The sequence below is a fragment of the Ursus americanus genome, chromosome 13 (genome assembly GCF_024610735.1).
Source record: "Ursus americanus isolate L20-20 chromosome 13, mUrsAme1.1.p, whole genome shotgun sequence".
NCBI classification, from domain to species: domain Eukaryota; kingdom Metazoa; phylum Chordata; class Mammalia; order Carnivora; family Ursidae; genus Ursus; species Ursus americanus.
This window is the reverse complement of record NC_142139.1, coordinates 71109439-71128149: the sequence shown is the minus strand read 5'-3', so window position 1 is coordinate 71128149 and position 18711 is coordinate 71109439.

Genomic DNA, 18711 nt, shown 5'->3' with positions numbered 1-18711 from the left:
GGACAGGAAGTCATAGGGTCTGGGCTGGAGGGGGCCAGTCGCCATTGCCAATGGGAGCCTTCACCCCAGGGAGGGAAGGCGGCTGGGCCTGGCAGCTCTTCAGCTTATGGGGTAGAACCCCCAAGAGAAGGTATGAACACCATTCTTTCTGGATAGACTCTGGATAGAAGGATTAGTGTCCTGGAGAAACTGAGACCCAGATGTTTTGCCCAAAGCTGCCCAATGACTCAGAGCATGGAGGAGGACACTAGATGAAACATTGCATCCATTTTTTAAATAAATGCATCTGTTAAAGATAAACGTATATATCTTTAATTTGTATATCTATAAATGCATATGTGTGTGTGTGTGTGTGTGTGTGTGTATAAAACTATTCAAAATCTAAGTGCTCAACTCAATTAATTTTCACAAGATAAACTCACTCATGGAACCACAGCCCAAACCAAGGTAAAAAAAAAGAAAAATCCAGTAAGCTCCACTCAGCTCCCTCTCAGTCACTAACTCTCCCAAACTATCGTCATCCTGATTTCTAAAACATGGATTAGTTTTGCTTATTTCTGTACCTTATATAAACTGAGTAAGAGGTAAATGTGTGCTTTTCTGCATCTAACACACGTGTTTAGGTATGGCAGTAAGCCGTTTATCTTCATTGCTGTAGAGCATTCCATTGTCTATCACAGATTGCCTCCCCAGCACACTGGACAGACCCCTGCCTCACTTCCAGTGTGGGGCTCTTGTAAGTAATGCTGCTGTGAACGATCTTTACGTCTCAGTGTACATGAGTATTCATTTCTGTTTGGATACACTTCTGGGGGCAGAACTGCCAGTTCGTGGGGTGTCATACCGTTGGCTTCAGTAGACGTGCCCACCAACTTTCAACCCTCCCACCAGTGTGAGAGTTCCAGTCACTCCACATTCTCACCAGCACTTGGTGCTTCATGTTAGCTCCTCTGGTGATCATATATGGTTTTACTTTGCATTTCTGTGATTACTAAAGGTGTGCACCTTTTCATTTGTCACTGACTGGAGGCCTTTGTTAAGGTTTTTGCTTATTTTTTCTAGTGAGCTCTCTGTCTTTTTCTCATTGATTCACAGGAACTCTTTATACATTCTGAACACAAGTTCCTTGTTGGTTATATGCACCCAGGCAGAAAGTGTGACATATCACTTACCACTCTCAACTCCTCACTCTTTTCCTCATCTACCTCCCAGCTTTGCTTGAGCCTAACACCACACACCTCATTGTCTCTATTCCCAGCCCAGGCTCCCACAAACATTTCTCACTCTATCACACTTCCATGAGGCCTGGATGCAAGTACCTGAGCAACCCCTCCCAGAGGCACCACAACTATCAGCAGACAGACACGTGCTCACCCAGTCCTCGTGCTCCAGTCTTGGGCTGCACATCAACCTTAACACAGCCCCAAGGCCCACCTGTGAGTGTGAGCTCAGAAGGGACCCGAGTTGAGGTGTAAAGGTGAGCTCTGTGTGGGGGTGTGACAGAGTCCTCTCATCCTCTTCGAAGCAGGACAATAACGTGGAGGACCAATGGCAGTATCAGTGGGAAGGCTTCTTCAGAATCCCAACAGCAAACACCTGAGAAAAGATCCACCTGGAACATTTGTTTTTATAAGTGAAAAGGCCGCTGGTCTGGCTGGAAGTCAGGAGGCCAGGATCCTGTCTCATCACTGCCTAGGGTGACCAGCCTATTTTGGTTTGCCCAGGATGGTCCTAATTTTAGCTCTGAAAGTCCTGCAATTTGGGAAACCCCTCAGTGAGAGGGCAATTGTTCACCCTACAGCTGCCTCTAAATAGCTGTGTGTCTTGGGGAAAACTACTTTCCTACTCTGAGCTACAAAACTTTCATCTATAAATTGAATTGGGAGTAAAATAGTAGATCTTTGCTTTTCTTTCCATATCTGACTTCTTCTTGTTGTTGTTGTTGTCGTTGTTGTTCTAGGATCTTCTAGTAACATACAATCAAGAGACAGATGCAAAAGTTCCATGATGGAGGTGGGTGTATGCCCATCTCTGTGTTAACATTTCCTAAATAATAATGGCTACCAGGTACTGAGCGCCATAGTGTGCTAGGCATTGTGCTATCTGTTCCAGGTCCACAATTCCCTTTAACCCTCATGACATCCCTGGGATATAAGCATTCCTGGCACCATTTCATATGTGAATGTGGAAATAGAGGCTCAGAGAGTTGGAGCACTGGGCCCAATATAACACAGCTAGTCAACAAGAGGCCCCCAGTTTGCCTCTTTCCAAAGTCCCTGGGCTTAACTTTGCATGTCACATCAACTCACATCTAATTGTTCTGGGCTTTCATGTCATCACTTGTGAAATGATGCTCTTTTACTTCCTGCCCTACACCTGTCCCAGGACAAGATGCTTTCATATGTACCATCTCATCTGATAACTACCTGACAGAGCTGTCGTGAAATCAAAGAAGAGCCTTGAAAAATTAAAAACTCTCTCTAAACAAAAGAGATTGTTATTAGTAATGCCTGGAGAAAGCCAGAGGGTGTTCACATGGTTTGGACAACTAGGATGTGGCAGGTCTGAACAAATGCTTCCTCTCTCAAATAAGCTTTCTAAATTTGATGTTCCGTGTGCCTAAAGAGACCAGAAGCTCATCTAGAAGGAGAAAAGAAGGTATGAGAACTAAAGAGAAAGCAAGAGTCAGGGGACCCAACAACCAATTTCCAAGAGTCTATTCCTATCAACATGAGAATTGACTGGAAATGTAAAGATCTGGACATTTATACTCTGTTTTCCAGACTGTTCTCACATCTCAAATGGTATGAAAATCTATATCAGATCATGTCTGAATATGGAGATTAGAGTCTAGTCATTGAAAGGCTAGACAAGCCTTGGTCCAGATAGCAAGAAACAGAAAACAATACATATCAAAAACAATAAAAATCAGGGTAATAATACGACAAGAAGAGGTGGGTGAAAAACCAGCAGAGGGGGCTACAGATGGTCCAAGATAGGCCCTGGCCAAGCTGTGGACTCTAAGAGGACTCCAAGAACCTCCTCCTGGGGTCCTGATGAAAGGACAGACCTTTACCCACAGAAAAATGTACAAATGTAAAATCACATACACAGAACGTTCCATATGACACAGGGTGTCCAAGACCCCAAGCCTATCCCCAGGACCTCGAGCCATCAGCAAACCTTCACATGTAGGAGAAGGAAACTTCCGACCCATGAAGGTATGGTGGCTTCTCAAGATCAGCAAGATGGTAGGCAGCAGACTCAAGAGGGCCCCTCAGGTTTCCTTTCTCTAGACCAGAACTATTCCTATGGAAAGGGGTGGAAGAAATCCCCATCTGCAAGGCCAGACTCTGCATCTCTTGTTCTCACTGTACATGCCATATAACTGTCCTCAGCCTTGCTGTCCATATTGGAAGGTCCACTCTGCCCCTGATGCTCTCACCAAGATGGGTGTGTGTTTCTTCACCATGGAGACCCATTAGGGTTCAGAGACGCTGAGCTTCCTCTACCAAAGCTAATAGAGTTTCCCAAGCCCTTGCATGAAGATAAAAGTTAGGAACAAACAGCAAATTCCAGAAACGGCACTGCTTATGATTTGAAACGCACATTTCCATCATTTGTCTTGGCTGCCAGCACACGGATGCTTTCCATACTCCTGGAGCCCATGTGGGGACGGGGCCATGGGGAGCTGGCCCTTTACCCAGAGGATGTCTGAGAACCCCTCCCCTTCAACGTCTGCCAAGGTGGAGGGTGGGATGCATGTGAATTGCTGTGCCAGCACTCCCGGGGGGCAGATGTAAGGAGAATGCCAGCTGGCGTTATCATGAGAGTTCACATCCATAGCAGGCCCGGTGGGGGTGAGTTCCAGAGGGAAACCCTCCATCTTCATTCCAGGTTCCCTGCCTGGCTTAGCAGGAGCTTCTAACTGCCCCTCAACAGCTGGTTGATGTCCACATGGCGATGAGCACGGATAGAGCCAAGGCCTTGGGTGACTGTTAATTTTATTATTACTCTTAACCTTGATCATAATCCTTGGAAAGTTTCACATACTTTCCTGAATTCCCACATAACCCCTGCGGTGGCTTCTTCCTCTCACTGCCTAGCTCAGTTCCCTCCTCCTCTCACTTCCTCTCTCTCTTCTCGCCCCTTCACAGGGCTGTTCAATTAATTTACTCCCAGAAAACAAAATCCACTGTCGGGAGCTTTCGCTTTCGAAGGCTGGTTCCCTGCAGTCTTACAACTACTCCTAACAGCAGTGCATCAAGAGAAAGTCATTACGAAGGAGAGGCAATGCTTCCCCACACTCCCTCGTGCCTGTGTGCTCGTGTTCTTAGCTGGTTCTGCAGAGCAGTTTCGGGCAGGAAAGCAGAAACAGAGAGGCCAGGGAAAGGACAGACAGGCCCTGTCCCGGAGAACAGTGTGTGCTTGGGGAAGCAGGAGCTCCAGGGTCTGGGTGCCAGATTCTAGAGACTATAGCTGTGGGAATATTGCCTTGGGAAAACGTTCCTATTCAAGTTGAACTCATCTCCCTTAATGCAAGCTTGCATCTTCAGTAGCTTGCTGTAAAAATGCAGGCATAGCTCGTTTTCCTGTGCTTCACTCTGTTGCGCTTCACAGATATTGCATGTTTTACAAAGTAAAGGTTTGTGACAACCCAGCATCAAGCAAATCTATCCAAGCCATGTTTCCAGCACCATTTGCTCACTTGGTGTCTCTGTGTCACATTTTGGTAGTTCTCACAATATTTCAAACATTTGCATCATTATTATATTTGAATTGTTGCGATCTCATGATAACACTTGAATGGATGAGGAGTTGCTTCTTATGGATGAGCACAGAAAGTGGCTTCTTGAGATGGAATCTACTCGTGGTGGAGATGCTGTGAAGATTGTTGAGATGTCAACAAAGGATTTAGAACACTACATAAACTTAGTTGATAAAGCGGGGGCAGAATTTGAGAGGAGCAACTCCAATTTTGAAAAATGGGTAAAATGCTATCAAAGAGCATTGCATGCTACAGAGAAATCGTTCGTGAAAGGAAGAGTCAATCAACATGGCAAACTTCATTACCATTTTATTTTAAGAAATTGCCACAGCCTTCCTGACCTTCAGGGACCACCCCCCTGATCACTCAGTGGCCATCAACACGGAGGCAAGACCCTCCGCTGGCAAAAAGATTATGACTGCTGAAAGCTCAGATGATGGTTAGCAATATGTTCTCATTTTTATTTATTTTTTTTATATTTTATTTATTTATTTGAGACAGAGAGAGAGAAAGTACAAGTGGTGGGAGGGACAGAAGGAGAGGAAGAAGCAGACATCAGGCTCGATCCCAGGATTCTGGGATCATGACCTGAGCCAAAGGCAGACGCTAAACAGACTGAGCCACCCAGGCACCCCCAGCAATATGTTTTAAAATGAATGAATTAATTAATAACTAGATAAATAAATAAATTTTTAGCAATAATTTTTTAAATAAAGGTATGTACATTTTTAAGTGTATAATGCAATTACATGCTTAATAGACTATGGTACAGTGTAAACATAACTTTTACATGCACTGGGAAACTAAATAATTAATTTGACTTGCTTTATTGTGAAATTCACATTACTGCAGTGGTCCTGATCCGAACCTGCAATATCCCCTTGGATACTGGTTGGTTGGCTGACTGGCTGGCTGGTTAGTTGGTTGGTGGGTGCATGGGTTGGTTGGTTTTAGGCCCAAACTTATCCTCGAGCCTATAAGTTCACAAAGAGGCCACCACAACTCCTGCCTCTATGGCTTCAGCACTTCCATTTTCTGTTTTCTGCTCAAAATTTGGCACAAAGGAAAGAAAACACTTCGAACCATCACGGCTTACTCACTGCATCAAGGACTTCATTGTGACATCTGGTGGGTCTCCACTGCCCTGCCTGGGAAGCAGTAGCTTATATGGAAGCCCTTTGGGGATAGCTCTGGGCCTCCTCCAGTTCTCCGGACCCCACGTCACACGCCTCATCTTCTCCATGTCCTCTGTACCATCTTGCAGTGGATAAGCTCTTGTGTCTTTTCTTTTTAAATGTTATTATTATCTATTATTAACAAACATTTATGTGAGACTTACTATACACCAGACAATATCTTAAGCATTGTAAAGTTTAACTGATTTAATTCTCATGCCAACCCTCATTGTACAGATAGGGAAACTGAGGCAGGAGTAGTTGAGGTAACTTGCCTGAGTCACACAGCCACAGCCAGCAGGGCCAGGATTCTAACTCCAGCCAACCTGTTTCCCAAGTCCACGCCCTCAGCCATGATGCTGTGATGCTTCTCTCCGGTTGTGGACAGAGCCCTCCCCACCCCAAGACTCAGGTGTCTCTCACTAGCTTCCCTGCCTCCTCTCTCCCTGTTTGTACCACACTTGCTGCCATAATGCTCTGTCATGAGTTCCATGTCATCTTGCTGATTTTGCCTGGACTTCTGGCTCTGAAATGAGCATAAATGAGCTTGCACATGTCCCAGGCTTCTCTTATCATCGCGCTCCAGCTATACCCCCAGGCAGACACCAGCAGTGGTACCTGGATGTGCTCAAGGGCAAGGCTTGTAGATCCACAGGGATGTCGTTGCCCATGCCTAGGGTCTAGCCTCAAGGCCTCCTGAAAGGCCCACCCCCTCTAATCCAGCCACCAGCAGAGTCTGTCCCCCAGTCCATCTAAATCCCATCTGCACACACTTCGGATTCACTGGGCTTGTGTTCTCATATGCCCTACAGCCCAAACTCCAGATCTCCCTGCCCCAGCCCCCCCACCCGTCTCTGCTTCTGGCAGCTCCTCAGGTTTGGCAGCTAGAGGCAGACGATATTAGTAACTGAACTTTGGCTCTCTCCTTACACATGAGGCTTTGGGGCTTAGCTAGACCCCTTCACATTTGGGACCCTGTTACTCTCACTGAGGTGCCAAGAGCTTGAATGGCCCCTCTGCTGCCCCATACTCAGCCTAGGCGAGGCCTCTCCAATTTAAGCCTAATTAAAAAACACCCCATCTTCTAGCTTTCACTAGGAATAAGCTACTGTCTGCTTCTCTTCCAAAATCTGCATCTCATTTGTTACTAGTTCTTTCTCCCTTTGGGTCCCTTCAGCCTTGCAGAGCCTATTAAAACAGCCACGTCTGCCCTATTTGTATAAGGTTAGGTTACAATATATGCGATTCCCTTTCTTTCATGTCTTGGGCAATTTATTCTTCGTCTTCTTCGGCATGTCACATGCCTCGTGTCCTTCTCCAGCATCCCTTTGTTTTCCCGGGCCGGGGTTTGAGTTTGGCATGGAGACGGCCACCAGTCATCTTCTATTACTCAGGTGTGGTGGGCGGGCAGGAAAAGGGGCCCCCATACTTCTGCCTTGGAAACTGGGTACATTATTGAATTTGGCCCTCCACAGAGGAAAAACAATGCAAGCAGGCTGTGGCACCAGATAGCCAGTGACTGCAGGGGGGTGATGAGCAGCCCTGAGACAGGGTTAGCGGCCATATGCTGGTTTTTGCATCCCCCTCCACGAATCCCATCTCAGAAGCTAGCACCTTCAGATAAAGGCAGTGGAATAAATGAAGAAAGGCGAGGGAAGGGAAGCAAAAGGAAGGGAGGAAGAAATAGAAGTAAATTGTATGGGATGTTGAGAATAAACCTCTTCCTTAGCTGCCCAGAGAATTGGCCAAGAAAAGTCGAGCCTGAGTTAAAAAGTGGCGATGCTATCTTCTAATTAAGAACCTCAGCAATCATAATTATACTCACAGCATAATACATGGCTTCTATATATTTTCACAGTTTCCAATCCACTTTGGCTAGTACTTACACAAGCACAAGTTCACCCTAATCCGATCCTCCCAAGACTAAACAGCTAATGTGGCCTAGCGCTCTTTGGGGCTCAGATGCTCATTCCCCTGCATCACAAATGCCCCGACAGAGAGAGGCACACGGGGTCCTGTTCTTTGCTCTCAGGATGGCCCAAAGAGGCCTGAGGACAGGGGTGGGAAGGGCTTCAGTACACTGGAAGGCCGTGTCAGCCTTCTCCGGGGCAGCATGCTTCAGGAGCAGGGAGAGACTCCCGTGCAACCCACATCCTCCAACTCACTCAGGACCGTTTCAAGTGCCCTTGTGGGAGAAAAACCTCATAATCCACTCCTAGAGTTCAGGGTTATAAAGTAAGCTCTTCCAAAGAGATGTTCAAGGTGCGACCTCGGAGTCGTATTAAGTGACAGATTGAGCTCACATTTTTTTCGATCGCTGATAAGAGAAAGAGAGAAGAGCATGAAAGTCACAGTGGCAGCGGAGAATACAGACTCTGGAGCTAGACTGCTTAGGTCTGAATCCTTGTTATACCACCTCCTAGCTGAGTGAATTCAGGCAAATTACTTTACCTTTCTGGGCCCGTTTCCTAATCGGTAAAACGGAGTTGATCATAATTCCTTACTCAGTGGGTTTGTTGCAAGGATTAAATGTTACATGTAAATACCTGTAACCAAACTTGGTGCAAGTGTTCCATAAGTGGTGTGTTGTTAATCTAATTGTCATTCTTATTACATAAAATATATGTCTTTACACAGGGAGAGAAGGCAATCTGGAAAAATACCTTGAACAATAAGAACAATACACTTACACATTTCAACATCACATTGACACATTGTATCGGCTGCTTATTGCCACATAAAAAACCACTCCCCAACTCAGGATAATATACATTTTTTCCCTCAGACATCTGTGAACTCACTGTTATAAACTGGGTATCTCTACTTTAAGCTCTGGATCTGGCTGACCTTGGCTCCCGTCCGCTCCCCTCGTGTCTGTTGCAGGACTCTGGCAGTGCTGGTGCGGTCACCAGAGGAAACACTTGCTACAGTGGGAATAAGCCAGCAGAAACACGCAGTTCTCGTAAGGGATTGGCTCCGACCAGCACACTGGTACTTCTACTCATATTCTTCTGGCAAATGATAACCTTAGCCCAAGGTCAAGAGGTGGTAAATTCACTGTACAACTAGTGGGACTGGGAAGACTTCAGGTTACATGACAAGGATGTGGACACAGGGAGGAGTGAAGAAGCAGGACCAATAATTCAGTCCACTAGAAATGGGCCTACTTACGTCATTCCCTCTATGCTCCTCCCAATATTTGGTCTCTATCTTTCGATCTCATAGCTTTCCGTCCTTCCCAGACACACCAGCCACTTATAGATGCTGATTTGAAGGCCATCTAGGATGGAGACTGGATTTGTTCTTTGAAATATGGGTGCCTCCAAGGATTAGTCCAGACCCTGAGGGGCCCTGCAGCCTACAGAGCATTCCCTGGTGGACCAGGGCCAGCTCCCACCCCAAGAAGACCAAGGTCTGGATGGGTCAGCATGGGGGCTGGGACTATGTGCCCACTGCACCCTGTGCTTGGACGGGAGCCCTCCCAGAGCTGGCCCTTCCCAAGAAGCATTTGACCCCCAACTAAGGGCTCGGCCCAATTTTGAGGACAAAGTACAGTTAATAGCTTTGAAAATGCACAGCTGGAATAAAAATTGTTACCAAAGTGGGTTCTTCAAATTTTAGATAAAAGCAATTGCCTGTGAAAGCTTTAGTCAATCGAGCTGAGCTGAAGGCAGCGAGACAACTTAATACAGCTATGATAGAGAGTCAGGAACAAGCGTAGGGAAAGGTCAAGGGGACTGTGTGTGTCTGGGAGCAAACAGTATCCATCTATGTTTACCAGCAGAAGATGAGAAGGGGCTCGAGGGCTGGAGATAATGGTTCCCCTCCTTCAGTTTGGTCCCACAGCACATGTGCCAGAAAGGGGCTTGATGGTAAGCTCTGGACATGGCTTGGGAGAGATGTCCCCCTGCCCGTCCTCCAATGCCACACTGCCCTGCCATGTTGCTCAGGGTCAACAATACAGAAGCCGGCCTGGTACCCAGCACAATGCCTTCATTCATTCTAAGCTTTGTTCAGGGGCTTCAAGAATAAGACAGATTCTTTTACTTCAAGAAGCTCAGCATTTCTTCTAGAAGACAGACAGGCAAATCAGCCCTTCAAAATAAGTTGATAACTGTTATGATAAAGTCCTGTTCCTGTTCTTGGTGCTGTGGGAGACTGGAGGAGAAGCACCTGGCCAGAGAAAGATTGGCAGGCCAGGCAAGGAATACTAGAGTTGCCTGGTTGAGGAAGGAACTGTGGAGCAGTCTAGAAAAGAGAACAATGCCAGCAAGTTGAGATATTTGAGAATTGTAGGTAAATGTCCACTGATAGGATAAAAGCTGTGTTGGATGAGAAGAGAGATGACACTGGAGGGACAGGCAGTGCCTAGCCCACAAAAACTCAATTGCAACCTCTACAAAAGAATCCAATGGAGGCTGTGTCCGTAGCTCGGGTAGAGAGAGTCCTCTATTGGGGAAAACAGGATTCAGGGTACATCTGTGTTACCCCATCCTCCTGTCTCCTCTCTAATTCCCACAGAGGGATCCCATATTTCCAATCACCTTCTGATTTCCCAACCAGCACTCAGGTTCCCCACACCTTCCTGACACAGAGAGTATTTCAGGTTTGTGAGTGACACTCCAGGCATGGGCCACCGTCCACTTCCGGAAGCCATGTCTCCAGGACATCCTCTGCCCTGCGCCTTGAACTGGAATCGGTTTGAACAAGTCCCATTAGACTGTGAGCTCCTTGCCAGCCTCCACCAAATGCAACATCTGGCCCGTGGCAGGGGTGAGATGAATAAAAGGAGGAATACGTGGTTGATGAAAAAACAAAACAATGAAGGAAAACTTTCTCCAGCAATGTAAGACAATAGCAATGGGAATTTTACCCCGAATGTCATTGGATGAAAAGCTACAGTCTTGCTGATAAGAGTATAAAAACACCCCATTACCGAGATCGATCCTGAGAGAGGCAGGGCATGGAGGCCTACAGGAAAGAAGCCCTTGAAGGATAGGCTATCAAGGAAAAGATTGTTTCTTTACATTATGTATCCTGTGGGTGGGTGGACACATATATGTTTAATGAGTGGTTATTTTATCTCAAGCGTGATGGTATTTTGCAGGTACAAACATTCCTGTAGGAGATATGGCATTTTAACCATTTTGCCTGTGAAGAAACCAAGGTACAGAGAGGTTAGGAAATTAAAGAGGAAAATAGATGGAGGAAGAAGAGGGGCAGGTCAGTTGGCAGACTCCAGCATTTGCAATCCTAGCTTGTAGCTACACTGCTATGTGGTACACACACATGCACACATATGCACACACACACAAAATGGAGAAATGGCATGACCTGTCCAAAATGCACGGTATCCCTAGGAGGATAAATCACACAGAAGTACAGGTACAAGCAGAGGCACAGGTCTGTATGGAGATAAAAGAATACGAGTGGGCATACCGATCATCTTATGAAGACAGATGCTAGGATACCAGGACCTGAGCACCAATCATGTTCTATCAAGGTCACCCCTCACTGACATTCACAAAGGAAATCTCTAGGCAGAGAACAAGGTCAGCCAAGTTCTATCCTATAACTGTGAGGGTTGAGCTCCAGGGCAGTCCCTGGTGACTCCGGTTGGACCACATGATGACCTCCTTCTGCTTACACCACAGGCAGTCCTTCAACCCTCTCTTCTCTATTTTGTCTAAGACTGAAAAGCCTGTAGCAGGAGTAAGCCATCCAGGGAGAAGCAAGAGCCAGAGAGGGCTCACCCCACTGGCAGGGTCTGCCCACAGACCGTGGGCACAGGCCTGGCTGCGGAGGCCTCTCCTCCAGACCAGATTGCCTCATGCAATGGTTTTCTTAACATCCTGTGATAAAATAATTTATCTGAATGCCAAAAATATATTTCATATGTACATGATCTTTATCCACAGTTCCTGAAAACACTTCAGAGCCATAAAGGAGAAATGGGTGTCTTGTTATTAATGAAGGAGGCTTTTGAACCCCTCCCCTGGGGGGGGAGGTGGTTGCCAGGAGGACCAACCATGTGATTAGAGGGTTGGAACTTTCAGCCCCACCTGGAGTTCAGGAGAGAGGGGCTGGAGTTTGGATCAATGGCCAATGGCCAATGGCCAATGATTTAATCAATTATACCCATATAATAAATCCTCTATGAAAACCCAAAAGGACAAGTTTCCAGATTGGTGAGCACACACAGAGATGGAGAGGGAATGGTCTACCTGGAGAGGGCATGGAATCTCCGCACCCCTTCCCCAGACTCACCCTTGCCTCTTCATCTGCCGATTGATTTGTATCCATTATCATTTCCTTTAATGAGCTGGTAAACGTGTTTCCCTGAGTTCTATGAGCTGCTCTAACAAATTAATCGAACCTAATGATGAGGTCTTTGGAACCTCCAATCTGTAGCCAGTTGGTCAGAAGCACAGATAACAGCCTGGGGCTTGTGACTGGCATCTGAAATGGTGGGAGTGCGGGACACTATTGTGGAATTGAACCCTTATCCTGTGGAATCTGATGCTGTCTCCGGGTAGATAGTAGGTCAGAACTGAGTTGAATTCTCAGACACCCTTCTGGTGTCCAAGAATTGCTTGTTGTTGTGGGAAGGGGGGAACCCCCTCCCCCTTGTTGAAATTGGGTCTGGGAACATTTGAAGACATCCCCACCTGGACAGTTGAGAGGCAGCTCGCATTCAATAAGCCTACAACTGAAGGTAAGACCTACTCTGCAAACCAGATCTTCTTCCCATACTCCCTCCTCCAGGGAATGGCACCACTACCATACAAATCGTACAAATCAAAATATGAGAATCATCCTTGACACCCACCTTTCCCCCACACCCCAGAACCTGATCATTGGCAAGTTATGTCAATAGTACCCCCAAACAGCACTTTTCCCCATTTCCACTGCTGTCACCTAAGCTGTGGTCACATCTCACCACCTTTGGAGGTCTCCAAAACCAGCACCATCATGTCACATTAGAATTAAAAATATCCTGAGGGAAGCAGGGGTGCACGACTTTGCAGACAGGACAATGCCCTTGTTCTCACCCTCCTGACATGCTGTGGTCTTGATGTGCTCAGCTCACCATGGTACTTTCTCAGTTGGTATTAGAATCTTCTCGACCCTTTTGAATAAGGTGGGAAGTGACCCTTTTTACCACCCAAGGATTAGCACCTGCCCAAGTGCATAGGATCATCTAACTTCCTAATCACTCATTTTTTTTCTCTACAAAAAGGCGTGCCTCCGATTGCTGATCTGTGATGGCATGTGGCTATTGATAATATGCTTCCTGGCAGAGCATTTTAAAATAGAAACACACTGAATCAACTTCCTTCAAAGTTTAATGTTTTAGGAATGAGTGAGAGAAATTATTTTCAAAGAAATTTGTGCTAAGGAGAGAGCATCTTGAAATGGTATTTGAAAATGTTAATATTATTATATGATTTTGCTGCCAAAAATATGTGGTTTATTTCTAAATTTCTTCATGTACACACACAATAAAAAATTGAAAATGGACTATTCTAGGCTGTCTAAAGTCTTTAAAATTAAGTATTAAATTTTTTAATCCACTCATTAAAATTACAAAAATGTAACACTTTTGATTCATTTTAAAGAACAGTTGACTTGACATCAAGAAAATCGAAATTCATTGGTCAAATATCAACAAAAACCTTCCTATATTTGGTGGATAGGACTGAAATAATGATATCATATTTTAATACAAGCAGCCAGTGATGTCTTTTTTTTGCATTTGGATCCACATATTGTTACAAAATGAAATTTCCAGCAATAAACAGACAATAAAAGTGAATATTAAAATATGTAAGTGATGAATCACTAAATACTACTCCTGAAAACGATATTACACTGTATGCTAACCAACCAAAATTTAAATAAAAATTTGAAAAAAGAAACTGTATTTAAAAATTAAATTTCTCTACTACAACATGATACACTAAGATTCAACAAACACCGTGAAGTATATTCAAACATACTTTTGAATCATTTACAAATAAAATGAAATAAAAATATTTTAAATATTATTTCATTTTTACGGAAATATTAGTTTCCATTATATATATGCATGTATATATTTATAGGTACATAATACATTAGTTTACTTTTTAGAAATGAATAAACGTATATATTTGGGGGGCACCTGCTCAATGTGTGGCGACCACTGGCCTACAGCACTGGGCATCTTCCTGGGGTTCCCCACACCCACCTCTCCAGTCCACTCCCCATCCCACAGCCTGACCCTCCCGTTCAAACTCAGCTCTTGTTATTGCACTCGGGACACAGACCCACACCTAAGGCCTGTCCTCGCTCATTGTCTGCGGTCATCCCGCTCCAGTTCCTTTAAGGTGGGTGTTCCCTGGCCCTGGGGTGCTCCTCTCATCCCTCTCTGATGAGAGAGCACTGGAAAGGCTCCTTGGTGGCCACCATTACCACTTCCAGCTGCCACATGGTGCTGCTCCCACAGACTAAAGGGCAAAAGGGACGTGTTCACAGCGCAGCCAGGATCCGGGCTCCAGCGCCGTGGAGGGGGCCCCCAGGCCACGACACAGCCTTGCTCTCATGCACAGCAGTGGTTCTGTAAGCACAGGCATGTTGTAAACACTCCAGGGAGAGCGACGTACTGGCTTTATCCATCAGCGTACCCACAAAGTCCAGCACAGTGCCTGGCATATTCAGTGAATATTCAATCACATTTGTTGAATAAATCAACCACTTTGTGGAAAAGTAGGGTCCAGAAGGTCTTCCACCACCAACAGCGTGCTGTGTCAAAACATCTTTCCTTCTGTGACAGGCCTGGGCCCCAGCCTTGGCACCTTTTCCCTTCATTTTATTTCATTTCAAGGCATGTGTGGCCCTTCCTAGACCCTATAACACACCCAGCAGTGTTCCCTAGGTCCACTTCCCATTAGGAGTTTCCATCCCTTTCCCTCTCCCTGGACCCTGGAGCTCCTTATGCAAATCAAACCACCTTTTCCTTTGACAGCCAGGGAATTGATCAAATTACTCAAAGTTCTACAGTTCCGGGGTAAGGAAAGCCTACTCGTCTTTGCAAAACCAGTAGAGCCGCTCAAGTAACACTTAGCTGACTGAAGAAGGTAAGTTTTACACTGATACCTTTACAGCGGAGCTCAGACCCCAGGGGTTGGGTGGGGGTGCAGATCCTTACTGGAAACTATTGTCAACCTGTGCGGCCCACCAGCCGCGTGTAGCCAGTGTCACCCAGGCTATTGTGGGGACTGGCCAATCCACAGGAGCACTGCTCTTTGCTGGCAGTGTCACAAGGCCTGGCTAGCTGTGAGGCTCCCTGGAGGATCCAAAGTAACTTTTGAGAGTAACAGGAAGGTATGTAGAAAGAGAGGAATAAAACAGCAGCCACCAGGCAAACAAGTTGAATACTGTTTCCCCATCAAAACGTTTAAGTGCCGTGACGTACTGGGTCCAGGCGCAGAACATACCAGACTACAGACCCATGGGCTGAACAGTCCATGGGTTTACTAACGGTGGAAAGTGAAGATCCCATGGGAGACCAGGCCAGGTTCTGCAGAGAGAAGAGATAGTCCTTCCCAGGGGGTTCTCCTGCCACCTCAAAGATTGGGGTCTGGTAGGGATGCACCTAGAACGGGTCTAGGATGAATGAAAATCAGGGAATATGTAGAATTCTAGAAAAGCTGAAAAGGTGAACAGCCTGGCTAGAGAAGCAAGCCTCTTCCAAGGTCTTAATGCCATCCTGGGGATAGAATAAATGAGATATCAATGGGCGTGGGTAAGATGAATGAATTTCTAGGCTCGGGGATGGCCAGGAATTGGTTTCTCTATGTAGTGCTGGGTATTCCTACTATGGAGCATTTTCTGTTAATTTAACTTCTAAGTACAGCTCTGTGGTAAGATCTCCCCCCCCCCATAGTTCAGATATTTCCCAGGAGTGCTTGGAAAGGGGAGGAGATGTGCCAAATGGCAAAACTCCATAAAACTAATTACCTGGGAGATTTTGTGGGGAAAATGCATTGTGATACAGGTGTTCCATGTAGTTTATAAGTCAGGACAAGCCCTGCATTTATGAGCCATAAATGAAAATATTGAATATGCAATGTCCATTAGGCTTGCGGCTCCACAGTCTGAATCACTTGCTAAATGTGCCCTTAACGCATGAGTGCCACCATCCATGGTGATTAGACCGCCAGCCCCACCTCTGCTCAATCCTGAACCACTGGCCTCCTTTCAGTGTGCATTATGCACTTGGGGTTTCGATGGTCTGCCTGTCCAGATCTAAGTGCATCTTCTAGACCTCACCTGCTCCGGTCTGGCATCTGGCCACTCCAGGCTTGGCTCTGGGCTCCCTGTTTATCCACAACGCCCTCCAACACTGACTCTGTTGGTTTTCTTTTCCCTCTCCATAAAGATGAGAGTACAGAACAAATTAAAGTGATGATATAAATACATCATAATAAATACATAAATATGTATTAGCCATATGACAAGAAATAAGAATATATGTTCAAATAAATTTTGAACACCTCCTTCTGCATCCTCACTCTCAGTGATGCCCTTGCTCCTTATCTCGCTAAGAACCCTGAAGTGGCAAGAAGAGAGGCCTTCCCCAAGCTCCACCGTGTCATACACACAACTGCAGGCATTGGGTTACCTAGCGTCCCCCGAACCCCCTGCCCTCCGTAGGTGGACTGGTTGTTCTTGGAGCTCAGCCTAGGGTCTCTTCTTCTGCACTGAGCCCCATGCCTTCTCAGTGACTTGAGGATAATACTCTAGCACCCTCCACCTTTCTCTCCTACTTCATCAAAGCTCTTCCTCTCCACTGCATTATTCCCATAGACGCAGCCTACGGAGACTCCCAGTGAGTCACTTGCGTGATCCCAGAATCTGTGACTTGATTCTAGCCAAAAGACTATGACAAAGTGATGGGCTCTCTATCCCTGGAGTTTATCACCTCCTCTGGCAAAGGTGAGAAGATCTTGTGGAAGAGATTAAGTTCTCTATTCCTGTTGACTTTGAGTCCATCAAAAGGAGGTTATTCTGAGTGGGCCTCACCTAGCCAGGCAGAGGCCTTCACTGAGCTGAGCGTTTCTCCTGCTGGCCTTGAAGTGAGCTGTCACCTTGTGTGAGGGGCCATATGGCAAAGAACCACAAGTGGTACCTGGCAGCTAAGTGACCCAGCTGACAGCCAGCAAGGAAACAGGGACTTCCGTCCTACAGCCACAAGGAACTGAATTCGGCCAACCACCACACGAGCTTGGACAGGGACCCCAGCTCCCGAAAGGCACAGGCCCATGGGGACAGCCATGAGAAATCCTGAGCAAGAGACACCTAGCCGGGTGTGCTTACCCTGCTGACCTGCAGAAACCCCAAACTGTCTGGTAACACATGCATGTGTTTAAGCTGCTGGGTTTGTGGTAATCTGTCACACAGCGATAGACGTGTACTGTTATTTCTTCCATTCCCTTCTCCTGACCTCACTTCTGCCCCAGGTACCACCCCTCTTTCTCTGTCCCCTTTGACAGCTAAAGCCCTTGAAAGAATGGGCCAACCTGTGTCTCAAATTTCCTCCAGTTCTCTCTCCAACCCACTGCAGTCAGGCTCTCGCTCCCATCACCCCTCAGAAACCGTTCCTATCAAGGACACCAGTGACATCTTTGCTACCAAATCCAGTGGTAACTTCTCAGTTCTCAGTGAGTGGACCTGTCAGCAGCATTTGGCACAGCTGGTCACTCTCTCCATGGGTCAGTTCTTTCTTCCTTTGTGTCTGTAACACCACAACTGCTTGGTTTTCTTCTTATCTTTCTGCCACTCCTTCTCCAACTCCTTCACTTGTCACCCTTTCTCCTGTCCTGTAAGCCCTGAAATGCCCCATCCTCAGTCCCTGGACTGATCTCTTTCAGTGTCCTGGCTTAAGCACCAGTAGGTTGCCGGCTCCCAGATGTCCATATCAGCCCAAGCCTTGCGCTGGATCTCCAGACACACATACCAGCTGCCTACTCATCACCACCCTGGCAGGTGGAATCGGGTCTCAAATTCTAAAATGGAGCTCCAGATTCTTGCTCACTAAACCGGCTGCCCCTCTCCCCCACTTCCCTTCCTGGCAATTCTACCTTTTCAGTGGCTCAGTCCAAAAACCCTGGAGTCAGTCTTAACCCTTTCTTTATCTCATACGCCATATTCAACCTATCAACAAACACTTTCTGCCTTCAAAATATATCTAAAATCTGATTATTCCTCACAACCTCTACTGCTATCCCTCTGTCCAAGCCACTGTAATGTTTCCCAGATTATTGCAATAGGTTTCTATGTGATTCCTCAGTTTCTGCCCTTCCCCACCATGGTATATTCTCAACACACCAGCCAGAATGAACTATCAAAATATGATGTCATATCTTTAGTGCAATTCCTGCAGTACTGATCCATCATGCTCGGAGTTGGAGCAGAGGCAAGACATGACATTTGTACATCCTTCCGTGGAATTCAAGCCCCTACATGATCTTCCCCTACTACATCTATTGCTAACCTCAATTTCTACTCTGTCTCTGCTCCAACCTCTTTGGCATCCTTGCTGCTTTTAGTATTTTCCAGGTAGATGCCTTCCCTGGGGTCTTTGCACTAGATGTTGTGGCCTGTCCTTCAGTACTCTTTCCCTAGATAGCCAATGATTCCCTCTTTCACATCTTTTCTTTCTTTTTTTTTTTAAGAGAGGGAGAGTGGTGGGAGTTAGGGACCGAGGGAGAGGGAGAGAGAGAA